This window comes from Papio anubis, chromosome 12 (assembly GCF_008728515.1).
Source record: "Papio anubis isolate 15944 chromosome 12, Panubis1.0, whole genome shotgun sequence".
Classification (NCBI taxonomy): domain Eukaryota; kingdom Metazoa; phylum Chordata; class Mammalia; order Primates; family Cercopithecidae; genus Papio; species Papio anubis.
The window spans coordinates 82,273,088-82,289,852 of NC_044987.1; positions in this window are offsets into that span (position 1 = coordinate 82,273,088).

Genomic DNA, 16,765 nt, shown 5'->3' on the forward strand with positions numbered 1-16,765 from the left:
TGGTTTACACGGTGAAACCCTGTCTCTACTAAAAAATACAAAAAAATTAGCCAGGCGTGGTGGTGGGTGTCTGTAGTCCCAGCTACTCGGGAGGCTGAGGCAGGAGAATGGCATGAACCCAGGAGGCGGAGCTTGCAGTGAGCGGAGATCGTGCCACTGCACTCCAGCCTGGGGGACAGAGCGAGACTGTCTCAAAAAAAAAGGATACAGAGAAGGAACTTTGTCATGGAGTCTAATACTGCAAAATACATTAGTTAAGAAAAATAAAAGACCACACGCACACACATTCATTCTTTGGTTCAGAGCCATCAGTAGCTTATTAGTGATCTCTGACTCAAGGCAAATATTCCCTGACATTCATTCTAATTCTGCACATTTCATATAACTTGCTCAGAAAAGATCTGCCTTCCTGGGTAACTTTCTACTCAGAAGAAGCACCTTGGATCACAGACTCAGACCTTACCATTAAGAATACTTCCCATAACAAATGGAAAAGTGTAGAATCCAGGTTTATCTGTATCTCTCATTTGAGTTTTGTTTGTAAAAATTGGCTATCAGAAGAAAATGTTATTTGGGGGAGGAGGAGAACATTATAGCCTCTAAGTGAAAGCGGGTCTCTTTTAGCACTGATTTCACAGTGATCAGCAGAGATTTTGCTTCAGAAGCAGGCTTTACCTTCTTCCTCAGCCTCATTAGCTAGCTGCGCCGGGTTGTAAGGCTGCTGAGCTAAATGCTGCAAGACAGGGGACGTGACAGAAGTTTAGGAGCATTTCCTAGGAAGAAGCTAACAGAGTGGGAGAAAAATGCTTCCATAAAAATATGTATTTCTCTATGAAATACAGAATAATAAATGTGAGGGGTAGCAATAGCACAACAAGCAATTTGTAGTACTTGGATATCTACCAACCCCAAGTCAGGGCAGAGTAAACCCACCTGATCCTGACATACGCTGTCAGATCAATACCTGCAGATGATGTTAAAAAATGAAGTTGCCAAAATTATATACTGCTTCCTGTAAACATTTCTGTAAGTGACTATATAACATTCAGAAAAAGTTACATTGTGAACAGTAAAATACTGATGATTCTGACACTATTTGGGTAAGTAACTGGGAAATATTACTTGACCTCTAACTTTCATTTACCTCATGTCTTTAACTCTTATTTTCTCTATCTAAAATAAGAGAAAAGGGAGAGAAGGGAAGAGTAAGGAGAGAAGGGAAGAGTAAGGAGAGAAGGGAAGAGTAAGGAGAGAAGCAGGAGAGAAGGGAAAAGTAAAGAAATACTCCAAATGCAGAAAATATTGGAGGAATTAAATGAGGTGGTACATGCAAAGTATTTAGACATTATGTTTTTATTAGTAACTTATTAATGAAGGATACATGTAATTACTTTGATTATGATTATGTATACCTTATAAACAAGGCAATAAAAACATAACCACAGCCATAAACTCCACACCCTCTCAACTAATTCATTCAATAATTTTATTAGACACATACCTTATGAAAATTCTGAATTCTAAAAGTGCAGAGATGAATACAACATGCTTTCTGCATTTGAAGAGTTTGCATTTCATCAGAGGAGAAAGGCATGTGAATTAATAACTGTAATTAGAATGATGGAAACTATAATAGAGCAATTACAAAATGTTACTTTTTAGGAGGCATACAGTAAAGCTCCAGAAAGAAGAGACAACTTTTTCTATTTCTACTTTCACCATGGATTACATAATATTTAGGACAAGAGTCAAGAGAGGCACAGAGCAAGAGAGGCAAGCTCATTTCCCCTACAAAACACACACAGGCACATGTGTGTGCATGAACACATACATACACCGTTTTATCCCGTCTTCCTGTTCTTTGTCAGCAGCTTCCCAAAACTTGGAGGAAGGGCTGTAGAATTTGAAGAGCCTCACAGTTGTTTAGCATCTGTCGTGTGCCAGTTGTTTTACATACATTACTTAACTTACCATTATTATAAGCCAGTGGGGAATGGAATTACCTCACTTTTCAGATAACGGCTTGAGTTTCTGTGGCAACTATGGTTTTGTTACTTGGTGACATTCTCATTATCATCATTCCTCTGATGACAGATCTCATCTGTGTGGAAACAGGAGATGGTCCAGCTGGGGCAATTGGAGTCACTAGCTGGGATTCTGTGCTGGAGCTGGCAGTGAAAACTTCTTTATTTTTGACCACCAATGCTATGTATGTAATCCCAGAGTTGAGGGTAGTCTTGTTGATGCTGCAGGAGAAGGTGAGAGAATGCAAGGAAATAATGTAAGGAGGAGAGAAAAAGAAAGTTCTGTTGGTACTGAGTCCTCTGCTCTCATTCTTGAGGTCCCTTGTCTTGACCCTCAGGTTTCCTGAAGCATCCAGTATCTTTTCAATCAATCCTGTAATCCTTATGTCAGTATAAAGTTCAGTTTTTGTCAATTGCCACCTTAAAAGTCCTAATATAGAATATGCAGCTACTGTGGACAGACCTTGAATTTGAACTACGTCTGTGTGACTTAACAGTTTATGACTTTTCACTGAACTAATTCATAGTATTTTAATGTATGTAGGCCCTGGAATTATTTTTAGCCACCATTGTTTGTTCATGTATAGCTATATTTTCAGTCCATATCCTGTTTTAGATAATGTGGAAGTGAATGATGTAATTGTTTCCTTCAAAATATTAAGGAAAAAGTGGCATTTGAAATCTAAAGTTTTTTTAAAAAAATATTCCACAAGTCAGTAGAGAGGCTAAATGTATGGGCTCAGGCACTAGTGTTCCTGGGTTCAAATCCTGGCCCTTCATCTTATTAGCTGGGTAAACTACATCAAATTAAACAGCTTCTGTGTGCCTCATTTCATTTCTACAAAGTGTACATAATTGTACCTACCACAGGATTTGCTGTGAAAAGTAAATTAATGCACAGGAAGCACTTAGAAAAGTGTCTAAAATATAATGAATATTCAAAGACTGTTGGTTATTTTTATTTTTAAAGTTGTGGTTGTGATATATATATATCACATATCTATTTCATATATATTATATATCACATATATATTTCATATATATTATATATAGCACATATATATTTCATATATAATATATATCACATATATATTCACACACACACTATATATATAGTGAAAATCTTTTTTAAGTAAAATCTTACCTGAAAACTCAAAATGGAAACTAGAAAATGGCAAAGCTGCTTTGAAAGACAGAATGAGGTTCCTGTATCTCACTCAATTAGTATCAATTTCCCTTTTAAGGCATCTCTAATACATAATAGGAAAATTTATTGAACTTTCACACTGTACTACCTCCACTGTGCTCAGTTTACCTGTATTTTAAAAAAAACGTTGTCAGTGCAATGATCTTGCAGGGTAGGTATTATTATATTCATATGCAGGTTTCTTTATTTTACAGATCAAGAAACTGAGGTTTTTTGAAGGTCAGTAACTTGCCTAGAATCACACAGCCAGTAACCAGAAAAGTTAAGCCTGGAGTTCAGATCTGTCTAACAGCCCTAACCCAAAGCCGTATTCTTAACCATCTTATTACACTGCCTGCCCTTAGGTATCTTAAGTACCTCATTTAAAAATTACCATTTTAGATGAATTGAGTTATTCTTATATCTTGAAATGATGAAGAACTGGCTTTGCTTCTGAATTTTTTCCCGGGAATCAATTTATAGAACACATTTTTTTATGTGAGTTTGGGAATCCCTACAGTATAAAACTGTGTAAAATGTGAATTCAAAGAAGCTGGGCCCATTGGAAGGAGTATAAATAGTAGGCTACAGAAACCAAGCAAATAAAATGCATGAATATAAGAGATTTAATCAACAAAGAAGCAATAAAGTGCTTAGATTACTTTAAAAGAGTAAAATTTTATTGAATGCTTATTTTCTGTGGGTCAATATTTAGCATTGTAATAATCACATGAAGCTACTGGAAACTCGTTTGTGGAAAGATTTCTACCTTCCCGAAAGTCAGACCATCCATGGTATTTGATGCTTGGCAACCAGTAGAGTAGATAGTCTGCTTTCAGTTCTCTTGATAACCATTTACCTTCTATAATGAATTCTTCAGCAGGAAGAAGCTCTTCTGTTCTGCTGACCTCTGGTAATCTTTTTCACACTGATATTTGGAAACATCTCAGAAAATAGGCACTGTCTTCCTTTGTATTCTTCCTTTTCACTGCTACTTAGTCTGAAAGAAACTTTCAGACTTTGAGTGCACCTTAAAGATCACAACCTCTATGACTGTCTCCCATCTCCCTGAACCAGGCCTAGAAGCATAATTGGAGGAAATTTTACAGGACCATGGGCAGAATCAACTAAGATGCTAATCTTGATAAAAGAAAAGATCTCTGATCAAGAGACCAAATTACTTAAAATGAGACATCTAATGGAATAAATACCATTATTTTACTCTCCTGCTTCTTTTGAGCAACTGCTGGGGCTGCTAATTGGGTAAATCTAAATGGAAGCCAGAGAGTGTTAAAGCTGGTTGATGTAGTCTGTACAAGTCAGCCTCTGAAAGCCGAGTAAGAAGGAGATAGGTGGATAGTAGAGTGGATGAAGAAATGAAGGCTACCTAGTGTAGACGGTGTGTGTGTGCACATATACTTAACTAAAGTATATGTATACAGAGACACACATATACTTAATTAAAATCCACTCCTTGCCAGTCATTAGAGCAAACTTCACTCCTTGACTGCAATAAAGAAATTTTCTATTATCAGTGGAGCTGGTCTGAATAGAAGGGTTTCTTTTTTATTATAAAACTTTAGATTCGTTATAGCAATTACTTATAGCTGTAAATCAGCCAAGTAGAAAAACAGAAAAATAACCTAATTTACTTCTAGAAGCTGGTAAGTAATTATATCAGAGTAGATCACAGAACAAAAATCCCAGTGGCTTTCCAGGATACAATTCCTGTAATGACATGATTAGAGCTGGCAGTCATAGGGGTTGAGGTACTGGGGCAAATAATCAGAAATACAAAATTCTTCTGGTCCTTTAGTCATGGATGATTTTCAGAGGAACCTGCACCTGTTTCATAGATTGGATCCATTTCTCTTCCGTCTATTAACTTCAGGGATCTATAGTGGGCCTCACTGTATACTGAGCAACTGAATACTAATCATGAGAACTAGTCCAGCTAATTTATAATGCATATGCTTCCAAGGGAATTTGAACATGTAATTCCCAAGTCTAGGAGAAACGTGTTCCTTTCTGGATATCATGTGTATACAGGTGCAGGTTTGCATTAGAGAAGGTATTTCAATGTTTTTGCTAAAGGGAACTAAGTTTCAAAATCACATAGACTGAATTTGACTTCACTGTAACTGGAACTTTTAACATTTTAGAGCTTTGAAAATTGTCATTAACAGATATGCAAATAACTTGCCAAATGGATTATGTAATCATGTAATAAATGAAATAGCTGACATTCCTCCTCTGTTTGAGGATGTCAGAGACAACCTGGCAGCTTGCTTTTTTGAAGTAGTTGTAATATGTAGGGTATCAACATCCCTGAAAACATGCCCTGGGCTGCTCTTGAAGAGAGACCACCAAAAGGAAAAAAAACTCTTCAGCTCTGCCTCCCAGCCCAGACCCCCAGCTCCCAAGTAATATGGGAATCTCTCCTGACTTCAATCCTTTGGGGACATACGCCAGCTTATTGAAATCAACAGGACTATACTGGTCAGAGGCAGGGAAAAAAAATCCTTTGACCTCAAAGGGACTGATATATAAGAGAAGTACAGACAAGAGGCAGCAAAGGCTTTTGGAGAGAAGCTGCTTTTTGAAGACTCTCCTGGCTGTTGTGATCAAATGGCCAGGTTCCATGCTCTTAAAAGTAATGTTCTCCTTACTAAATTTATTCAGTGACTTCCTGTGTCACTGCTTTGGATTCTGCATCTCTGTGATTATCCTTCTATGAGACCCTGCTATCAATCTAATCTCTACTTTGTGACTTGGTGATGACCTGGGCACCTCTGAATTGCACCCTAGTGACTCAGGGGGAGAATCTTAGATGGCATAATCTAATGCCTCTTAGACTTTTCCCTCTACTGTTCTCATTATACTTTTATGGTTTTATTATATTGGGATTCCACTAGTACTATTATTTAATATTTTTTTAATTTACTGTTTTTGTTTCAAATATGCTTATTCATAATTTAATAGTTTTGATTTGCTAGCTATGTTTCTACTCTCATGCATATTAAAATTAATACATCATTATTAAAATAAAAATATATTTTCATGTGCCACTAGTTATATACATGCCATACTTTAGGAAACACTGGTTACTTATAGCCACCTAGTAACAACTTTTAGGAAAGACCCACTAAAAATAAGAGGACTCATTTTTCTACCTTCCAGATGATTTAAAGACTTGGAACTTAATTTTTTAAATCATTTGATGTTCTTCATTTCTGTAAGAAGCCCATATGCCCCACTGAACAAATCTTCCTAACAACCAGTAAATTTATTATTTGAGCACTGGCATTTCTTGCTGAGAATATTGAAAACAAATGGAAATAAAGAAAATAATTTCTTGGCCGGGCGCGGTGGCTCAAGCCTGTAATCGCAGCACTTTGGGAGGCCGAGACGGGCGGATCATGAGGTCAGAAGATCGAGACCGTCCTGGCTAAAACGATGAAACCCCGTCTCTATTAAAAAATACAAAAAAACTAGCCGGGCGAGGTGACGGGCGCCTGTAGTCCCAGCTACTCGGAGGCTGAGGCAGGAGAATGGCGTAAACCCGGGAGGCGGAGCTTGCAGTGAGCTGAGATCCGGCCACTGCACTCCAGCCCGGGCGACAGAGCGAGACTCCGCTTCAAAAAAAATGAAAATAATTTCTGGAAGTGATATGAAAGCAAATAAAAATGGATTCTTGGTTATAAATTGTGATGGGAGGCAATTTCTTCATAATTTTCTTGGCAGATGAAGAAAGCAGAAAAAAGAGAAGAAAATAGCTGAGAACATAGTGGAATTGCTAATGAACTTTTATGAAAAGAAATGTATAATAATTAATTTTAAAGAGTGCAGATTTCTGCATGGAAACCTTACAGCTTCTTTCCCAACCTATTAGTAAATTCTATGCAATAAAATGCCTGGTGTGAGTGGTGTGTGTGTGTATGTATATATGTGTGTGATTATGCACATATATGCCAATCAAGACAAAGGTTAGGATTTATATCTGGACCATAGTGGCCCACACCATAGATTTGTTACTCCCAAATTATTCACAATGCCTTTTCATGTTACCTACATATTATACAGGCACAGGGACAAGGCCTGCATGCTAAGGCTGGCAGTATAAATGTAGGAAGAACATAAGGCCTCTAGGGAATCATGGAGGTGACACACCAACCCTGAACTTCTGATTTTTGGACTTCTTATGAAACCATTATGTGAAACCATTATTTGTTGAGGTTTTACTTGCTTACAGTTAAATAAATTTATTAACTAAGATAGAGAGTAAGATCATTCATCAGTTAACTATTAAAATATGAGCCAGCCTTAACTCTGAGAATGTGGATTTTCAGAATTGACATAAATTTTTTGGAGGTCACTGCATTTTATTTATTTGTAAGTTGACAAATACAAATTGTATATATTTATGGTGTACTACATTATGTTTTGATACATGTATATACTGTGGAATGGCCAAATCAAGCTAATTAACAAATGCATTACTTCAAATACTTAATTTTTGTGGTGAGAACGCAAAATCTACCTTCTTAGTAATTTGCAAGTATAAAATGTGTTGTTATTAACCATAGTCATCATGCTGTGAAATGCATTAGTTGAATTTATTCCTTCATCTAATTGAAATTTCATATCCTTTGACCAATATTTTCTAACCCTCCCTCTACCTGCACAGCCCCTAGTAACCACCATTCCATTCTCAGTTTCTGTGAGTTCAACATTTTTAGATTCCACATACAAGTCAGAGCAAGCAGTGTTCGTCTTTCTACGTCTGGCTTATTTCATCTAACATGAGGTCCTCCAAGTTCATCTATGTTGTTGCAAATGACAGTATTTTCTTTTTTTTTTTAAGGCTGAATAAAATCCCGTTATGTATATATACCACATTTGCTTTACCCATTAATTCACTGATGGACACTTAGGTTGATTTCGTATCTTGACTGTTGTGAATAATGCTACCAGGAACGTGGGAGTGCAGAGATCTCTTAGATATACTGACTTCATATCCTTTGAATATATAGCCAGTGGTGGGATTGCTGTAGCTTCTGGTATTTATATTTTTAATTTTTTGAGAAACCTCTGTACTGTTTTCCATTCTGGCTGTACTAATTTACTTTCCTACCAGATTGTACAAGGGTTCCCTTTTCTTTGCATCCTTACCAATCCTTGTTATCTTTCATCTTTTTTATAATGGCCACTCTAATAGTTGTGAGGTGATATCTCATTAAGATTTTAATTTGCATTTCTCTGATGATTAGTGATGTTAAACATTTTTTCACATATATGTTGGTCATTTTTTTGCATTTCTTTGAAAGAATGTTTACTCAGAACCTTGGCCTAGCAGGTCACTGTATATTTTTAAGTCAAAAAATCGGGCTAAAGTTAAATCTGATTTTTCTCTTTTCTCATTTGTTGCAGTTTTTAGTCTCTTGTTTTGGTTTCTTGTTATTTTTATAATTTCAAAACAGTGAAACTGACCCAAAGCTTGGGACTTGGAACTTTTCTTTCTTTTACTCTCACTCTCCTGGGGATGTCCTCTTTCATCTTCTGGTTTTAAAGGCCATGTATATGTTGATTATTCACCAATTTATATCTCTATTCTAAACTCTCCCTGAAACTTAAGCTGAAATAGGCAGCTGGCTGTTTGACAAATGCAGTTGGGTGTCTAATAAGCATCTCTTTCTCCTGCCCTCCCATGTTTTTCTCCATCTCAATGAGGTGATCCCTTCCTGCTAGTTCCTGAACTAATAAGAGTCAGCTTTGACTCTTTTTTGTTGTTGTTTATCTAATTTTCACTCCATTTACAAGATATAATAGTTCTTGTCTGAATGTACTTGTGTGTACTTAGGATTCAATCAACCACTTTTCCATTAGCAGCCTAGTCACCACCTCATGGGTGGACAATTACCATAGCCTCCTAGCTTATCTCACTGCTTTTGCCTTGACTGTCCATAGTTTATTCATCCCTCTGCCTCCATGGTAATTACTTCAAAACATACAACCACTTACATACCTCTCTGGCCTTATTGGCAGCATCCACATAAGCCTGTTTACTGTTTACCTTTAAACATGCCAGTTACTCTCAAAGACTTTGCATCAACTGTTTAACCTTTCCACAATTCTCTTGCCCCAGAGATATAGCTGGCTTACTTTCTATTTTCTTTTAGGTTTTTGCCCACCTTGGCAAAGTCTTTCCTGACTCTTAGTTAAAAATGCATTTTCTTTCATGCCCAACACTGGCACTGCTCATTCTTCTCTTTCCATGTTTTTCTTCCTATAATTCATCATCATCTGACATGCTATAAATGTTAGCTACTTAGCTACTTAACAAATATCTCCATGCACTGCGATGTAGGCCCCATATTTGTAAGGATTTTGTGTTTTTTCAGTGTTCATTCCCAGAAGCATTTCTAACAGTGCCCGATGCATGGCAGGTGCTCATTTGTGTTTGATGAGTTCGTTTACAAACTGTCTTGGCATTCTAAATGGCCTGACCTCAACACTAATGCTCTACAAAATAGAAAGTATGATTCATTATCAGCCAGTGTTAGAATCACCTGGGGTATGTGTAAAATAAAGATTGATAGCCCAAAAGACCTATGTAAGTTTGAATTTCTTGAAATGTGGTACAGGAATCTGCATATTAAACTACAATTTTTAGTGATTGATATGCCCGCTGGGATGACAATCAGAATAACATATTCAGAAGTGGTTATAGGCAGGATTTTGGCAGCCGTGATCTTCTCCCCATTGTGTTACACCTGTGGACGTGTTACATTACATGATTAAGGGTGATTAAGGTGGCAGGTGGAATTCAGTTTGCTAATCAGCAGATTTTAACATGGTGAGATTATCCTGTATTATTTGGGTGGACCCATCATAAACATGGTCCTTAAAATAGGAAGTAGAACACAGAATAAGTAGAGAGAGATGAGATAAAAGAATGAGAAGTGTTTCAAAGCACAAGAAGAATTTGATCCACTGTTACTGGCTTTGAAGGTGGAAGGTGGGGTCATAAGCCAAGGGATGTGGGCTGCCTATAGCAACTGGGAACAGCCATCACCTGGTTCTAGGAAATGGGACCTCAGTCCTACAACTGCACAGAATCAAATTCTAAATGAGCAGGAAATGAAATGATTTTTTCTTCGAGGCTTCAGAAAAGAACAGTCTTGCTGAATCTTCATTTTAGACAAGTGAGATCTAATATTCTGACCTACAGAACTGAAAAGATAATAAATTTTTATCATTTAAACTACTAAATTTGTGATGATTTGTTATAGCAGTAATTCAAATCTCATACATCAATTATGGAAAACATATTTCATAGAATTTTATTGATCATTATGGCCTTAATCAGTTGTAGCCTCAGATTTTAGGGGGATTATTCTCTTTTTTGTTTCTCTGCTGAAAATCTAGTGTAGGATCATCAAATATTAAATGACATCTAACACGATCTAATAAGGTGATTGATCCAGTTTTCTTTGGCATTTACTGATTGTGTGGAGAAGGATGAGGTCAATCTGGAAATCAGCATTTTACCTTTGGTTTGTCTCATTAACAATGAAGAAATTTTAAACAGGAGAGTGAAATGATCAGATATTGACAACTGTGTGAATATTGGCTTACAGGAACTAATACTGGGATTATTAATACAAATTTACTTAATGTTATTCTTTTAATCCTTTGAAACTTCAAAAGCATATCCTCTACTGTGTATATTTATTAAGCTTCCTTGGAGGACAAAAGACAAAAAATAGAGACCACACTTCAAAAAGTTGTATAGTTTGCATGTCTTGCAACTCTATGGCATGTAATCACATTGACTGCATTTTAAATAAAGTTGTCTGTAGCCGTACAATACACTATGCAGCTGAACATGACAGCCCTGGAAGCACCATGTATGACTGTGGTGCTTCTATCTTTATTTATGACAGAAAGAAAAAGAGATAGCTTGTTGCTGTAGGTTGAATGTCTCCTTCAGAGCTCATGTTGAAATTTAATTGCCAATGTAACAGTATTAAGAGAAGGGCCCCATAAAAAATGATTAGGTAATGAAACCTACCCTCTCATGAGTAAAATAATGCCATTATTGCATGCTCCCTTGTCCTTCTGCATTGGGATAATGCAGCAATAAGGTTTTCACCAGATGCTGGTGCTGTGCTCCCAGGCTTCCTAGCCTCCAGACCTGTGGAATACATTTCTTTTCTTTGTCAGTTACCCAGTCTATAGTATTCTTTTATAGCAGCAGAAAGCAGACTAGACACATGACAAGAAGAATGACCACTAAGGTGGGCCATTTGAGTACTTTTTCAACACTAACTAAATTTCTTATTGACTTTGGATAAATCATTTTGTTAGTCACAACCTTAGTCTTTATAAAGCATATTATTGGGTTATATCATCACTAATATTCCTTCTAACTATAAAATTTAATGATAAATGAATGTATATTTTGAGATCTTCTAGTATTTCTTTTCATTAATAACCAATTCTTCATTCTTCCCACTCTATGCATGTTTGTGGATTTCAGTAAGTATATGATTCTTAAATTCTGGTTAAAAAATTTTTCTTTATTGATATACATATGATTAATAAACAGTATATTGCAGAATAACCAATTTTTAGTCACTTTAAATAACATGAAAAATTTATAAAAACTTGATGGCAAAGTCATTTTCTGTTTTTAAAGTAGTTACAGAACTTATAAAGATGTCATTGTTCCCAATTTTATACATGAAATTATATACATGATGAATGTATGAATATTCATAAAATTTCAAGTGCAGTCACATCTGGCTAGAATAACAAATTATTTTATTTTTCTTATTGTATTCTCTAATAAATGCATAATTATTTTACAATCAGAAAAAAACATATAAGATTTTAATAAAAATATCCTTAACATTAAAAAGCATCATTATGTCATTATTAACTACCACTCAAAGAAAAATTGCATTCGCAATATTTAGCATGGCAACATCTCACTAAGATGCTCAGAAGAGTAATGGAATGAAAACTTGCAAGTCTGATTATATACTCCAAACCAAGTTATAAAAGGTAAATTTTATCAGCAATTCAAAAAGGGCCAATGCAGGATTGGTAACAAACCTTTAACTTGCTCTAAGAAAGGTAAAGAAAAAACAGATAGAAAATATAATAGTAAGTAATATATTAGAAAGACATTTATTTTGTGAAATATTAGACAATAATTCTGGCATACCTAAAGATGCTGTACAGCAGCAAACATTGCTAACTCTTGTCTCTCAATTGTTTTATACTTAATTCATCAGAAAGTTAATATAAATAAAAAATTATAAAATTAGTGCAATATAATGGTAAGAGCATTGTTAAAATATAATGTAGTCAAATTCAGAAGTTTTAAGCATACAATTAATTCAACGAGTTTTGACAAATATTCATAGTTGTACAACCGCTACCACAATCAAGATATACAACATTTCCATCACTTGAAATCACCCCTTTGCAACTGATCCCTCCGTGTTCCTCAGGCTAGTAACCACCAATCTGCTTTCTGCCTCTATAATTTTACCGCAATTAATCCATTATTTCTCGTAACAACAGTTCGTTCCTCGTTTAAATCATTTTATGATGTTAAATTGGGTGAATAAAGAACACTTTGTATTTTCATTCACAAGATTTTACTAAATAAATCTCATATGAACATTTGAGAACAATTCTTTACATGGATGTGTTTTGCATGACCAAATGTCTAGGCACCCCATGGCCAGAATTTAATTTTTGGGCTTTTATTTAACATCAGGAGCAGATTGGGTAATAAAACGAAATGCATATTGAGAATAAGATGGCCTTCTGACCTTTCAGGGTCTAGGGCTGAAAAGCGTCTCAGGATTGCTGCTAAATGGGCCATGAACTGGGCGGGGTTTTTCATATTTGATGAAAAAGAGTCTAAACGCTAACTGATTTGGGAAAGGTCGGATAAAGAAAAAGGAACATTAACCTTGACTATGCCTTGAGCTCTAGCCACTTTTTAAAGAGGAAATTGCTGGACAGGTGGGGGATGGCTAGTTGCTGAAGGAAACTGTAAGCCAGAAACTGTAAGCCATACCGGATGTGAGGAGGGGAGGTGATAAAAGGATTATAGGGTGGGGGAGCAGAGACTGAGGAAAAATTGGGACCTAGCTCGGCCTTGCGAGGAGGGGAGAGGTCGGATGGGTCTGTAGAAAAGGAAGATTAGAAAGACTCAGCAACGCTTGCGGTTGGAACTGAGGGGACAGGCGGGAGGGAAAGAAGGAAGATTTGGGACGAGTTGCATTGGGAACAGAGACTAGGGAGGGACCCATGTGTAAAAGAATGCCTGGAAGTCAGGCACCTCAGACCATTTGCCTATTTTACGACAAGAATTATTTAGATCTTGTAGGATGGAAAAATCGAAAGTGCCCTTTTCTGGCTATTTGGAACTACTGTCGAGTTTGTATTGGGGTTAAGTGGCATTGTAGAAGAAAATAAGGCATTTAGGTTTTAGAGCAGGTGTGAGTTGAAGAGGTTCTAAGTTCTTGAGAACACAGGCTACAGAGAAGAAGGAAGAATGGAGGGTGGAAGGTTGCCCATGGTGAAGGAGGCAAGCCCAGAGAAAAGAGAGAGTAGAGACACAGAGAGAAGGAGTTCGGGGGTTCTTGCCCTCCAGAAAAGCAGGGTCAGGGAGCAGAAATAAGGTATTGGGGTGCAAAAAAGAGATTGGGGTGCAAAAATAAGAGGGGAGGCAAAAATAAGAGGTTAGGGTTCTTGCCCCTCCCCCAGAAAAGCACAGATGGGGTAGAGACAGGGAGAGAAGGGGTCGGGGTGCTTGCCTCTCCCCCAGAAAAGCAGAGAAGGGGTAGAGACAGGGAGAGAAGGGATCGGGGTGCTTGCCCCTCCCTCAGAAAGGTGCAGCTTGCCGCTAAAGGTGAAGGACCAAGGCAGGCGTCCCTGCAGCGTGGTCAGACACCTCTGAGACGTGGGTGAGTAATCAGAGAGGCATCCCTGCAATGATTAAACACCAAGGGAAGGCTGCCTTCCCCAGTCCGTTGACCGGCGCCGGCGTTTTGGGTCCACAGATAAAACATGTCTCCTTTGTCTCTACTAAAAAATGAAAGGAATTGAAATTAAGAGAAGGGAGAGATTGAAGAGTGGCGCCAAGATTGAAAGGAGAAGGAGATTGAGGGATAGTGATAGAAGTTGAAGAAGAGAGTAAAAAAGAGGCCCTTACCTGATTTAAAATTGATGAGATGTTCCTTGGGCTGGGTGGTCTGAGGACTAGAGGTCATAGGTGGATCTTTCTCACGGAGCAAAGAGCAGGAGGACAGGGGATTGATCTCCTAAGGGAGGTCCCCTGATCCGAGTCACGGCACCAAAATGTCATGCGCGTCCGTGTGAAGAGACCACCAAACAGGCTTTGTGTGAGCAACATGGCTCTTTATTTCACCTGGGTACAGGCGGGCTGAGTCTGAAAAGAGAGTCAGCAAAGGGAGATAAGGATTTTTATCTTTTTATAGGATTTGGGTAGGTAAAGGAAAATTACAATCAAAGGGGGTTGTTCTCTGGCGGGCAGGAGTGGGGGGGGGGGTCACAAGGTGCTCAGTGGGGGAGGTTTTTGAGCCAGGATGAGCCAGGAAAAGGAATTTCACAAGATAATATCATCCCTTAACGCAAGGACTGGCCATTTTCACTTCTTTTGTGGTGGAATGTCATCAGTTAAGGCGAGGCAGGGCATGTGCACTTCTTTTGTGATTCTTCAGTTACTTCAGGCCATCTGGGCCTATATGTGCAAGTCACAGGGGATGTGATGGCTTGGCTTGGTCTTGGGCTCAGAGACCTGACAATGGGTATACCCAGAAAAGCAAAGAAAAGTTAGGGTTTTTAAAGGCAAAATAAGGAAAGCTATACAAAACATAGGTGTTTTGAAATAATTATTCTTAGCTGCAAGGATAGACAACAAAGGTGGCATTGGTCCAAGGTTGAATAGGAAGTTGTTGGGCAGAAGTCCTCCTAGAAGTGTTCTTTGTTTAAAGTTCAGGTGGTCCTTCTGAAAGGTTGTGGTTTACAGTGAGTCTTTGTCATTGCATTTATCATAGGTGCATGCAAGTCTCTCTTTTCTGGCCCTGATTACATTTTGCTAGGATTTTGCGTAAGTGACTCAATTTTTATTCTCACAACTTTCACACTACCATGTGACAATTGTAAGGTTTAGTTTTACTGATCTCCTCTCTCATTTAGCACTCCCCTCCTTCTGATATGTGCTTTTATTTTGTGTGTGTGTGTGTATGTGTGTGTGTGCACATGTGATTTTCCTGTTTGGGCAAGCAATATTCATGTGTCTCAGTTTGCTATTGCTCAAATGGTGTTGATAACAAACCACCACAAGACACATTGGTTTAAAACAAAATTGATTTATCTTTATAAACATGCAAGTCAGTTGGGGCAGCTCTGTTGATCTCAGAGGAGCTCACTCATGGTTTCTGCAGGTCAGCTGATGCAGGGGTGGGATGGTGGGGTGAAGCGAATGGCTTTCTGATCTAGATTAGGTTCAGCTGGGAGGCTTTGATTCAAGCATCTGACCTAAAAGTAGTCCTCTTATGTCTCTAATACTCTTTTGGACCAGTGGCCAGTGGGGAAGGTTATTATCATGGTAATTGCAGAAGCATAAGACTACAGGTGGAGACTTTCAAGGGTTTTCAGTGCCTACATTCAGATCTAGCACATTGTTTTATTTGCCTTTTTACACTGACCAACCCAAGGCACCTGGCCAAGTCCAAATCTACTAATCATGCAAGTACTCTGTGCCTTTGGTTAGACCTTGGCAAAGGTTTTACTCCGTAACTTCCTTCTCACGTCCACCCCACTAGGTATCACTTTTTGCCAACTATAAATTGAGAGACTTAAGCTGGGTGGGCTGAAGAGTCATTTGATTGTTATGATTTCAGTTAATCAGATATAAAAGAGCATAATTTAGTTATGCTATTTTACTGACCTGCACTAAAAACAAAAATACTATTTACCAAAGAGTAAATTGGGAAGAAAATAAATTATTAAAATATTTTGATCATCAGTTTATTTCAAACTACTGCTGCAATCTTTCTTTATATTTTTGTTTAATAATTAACAAATAAGAAATGACATACCTGTGCTGCACCTGCCGTGGATGTCTCCATTGTGTGCAGCTGGAACATACTGTTCATTCAGCTGCTCTATGCAACTGCCAAGAATAAAAGGATATACAGGGACAGAAATGATTCTCTTTGACTCTAAGTATGGTTTATGCCTTTTATTTTGCCTTCTATCTCCAAACACGAGTATGTTTCACAGTTGGAATATGGTTTTTCTACAGAAAGAATATGTTGAAACCTCTATCCTATGGCTCTTGCTATCTGTACTTCATCCTCCTCTACCAAAGCGTTCATGTGAGGCTGCCTTTTTGGTTTTGCCCAGTTAGAAACTCTGGTATTTCATTCTGGTATTCATAAGTATTCTTTTATTTTATTTTAAAAAATGGTTTTAGTTGTTGATATCTGTGAGTGTTTTGATA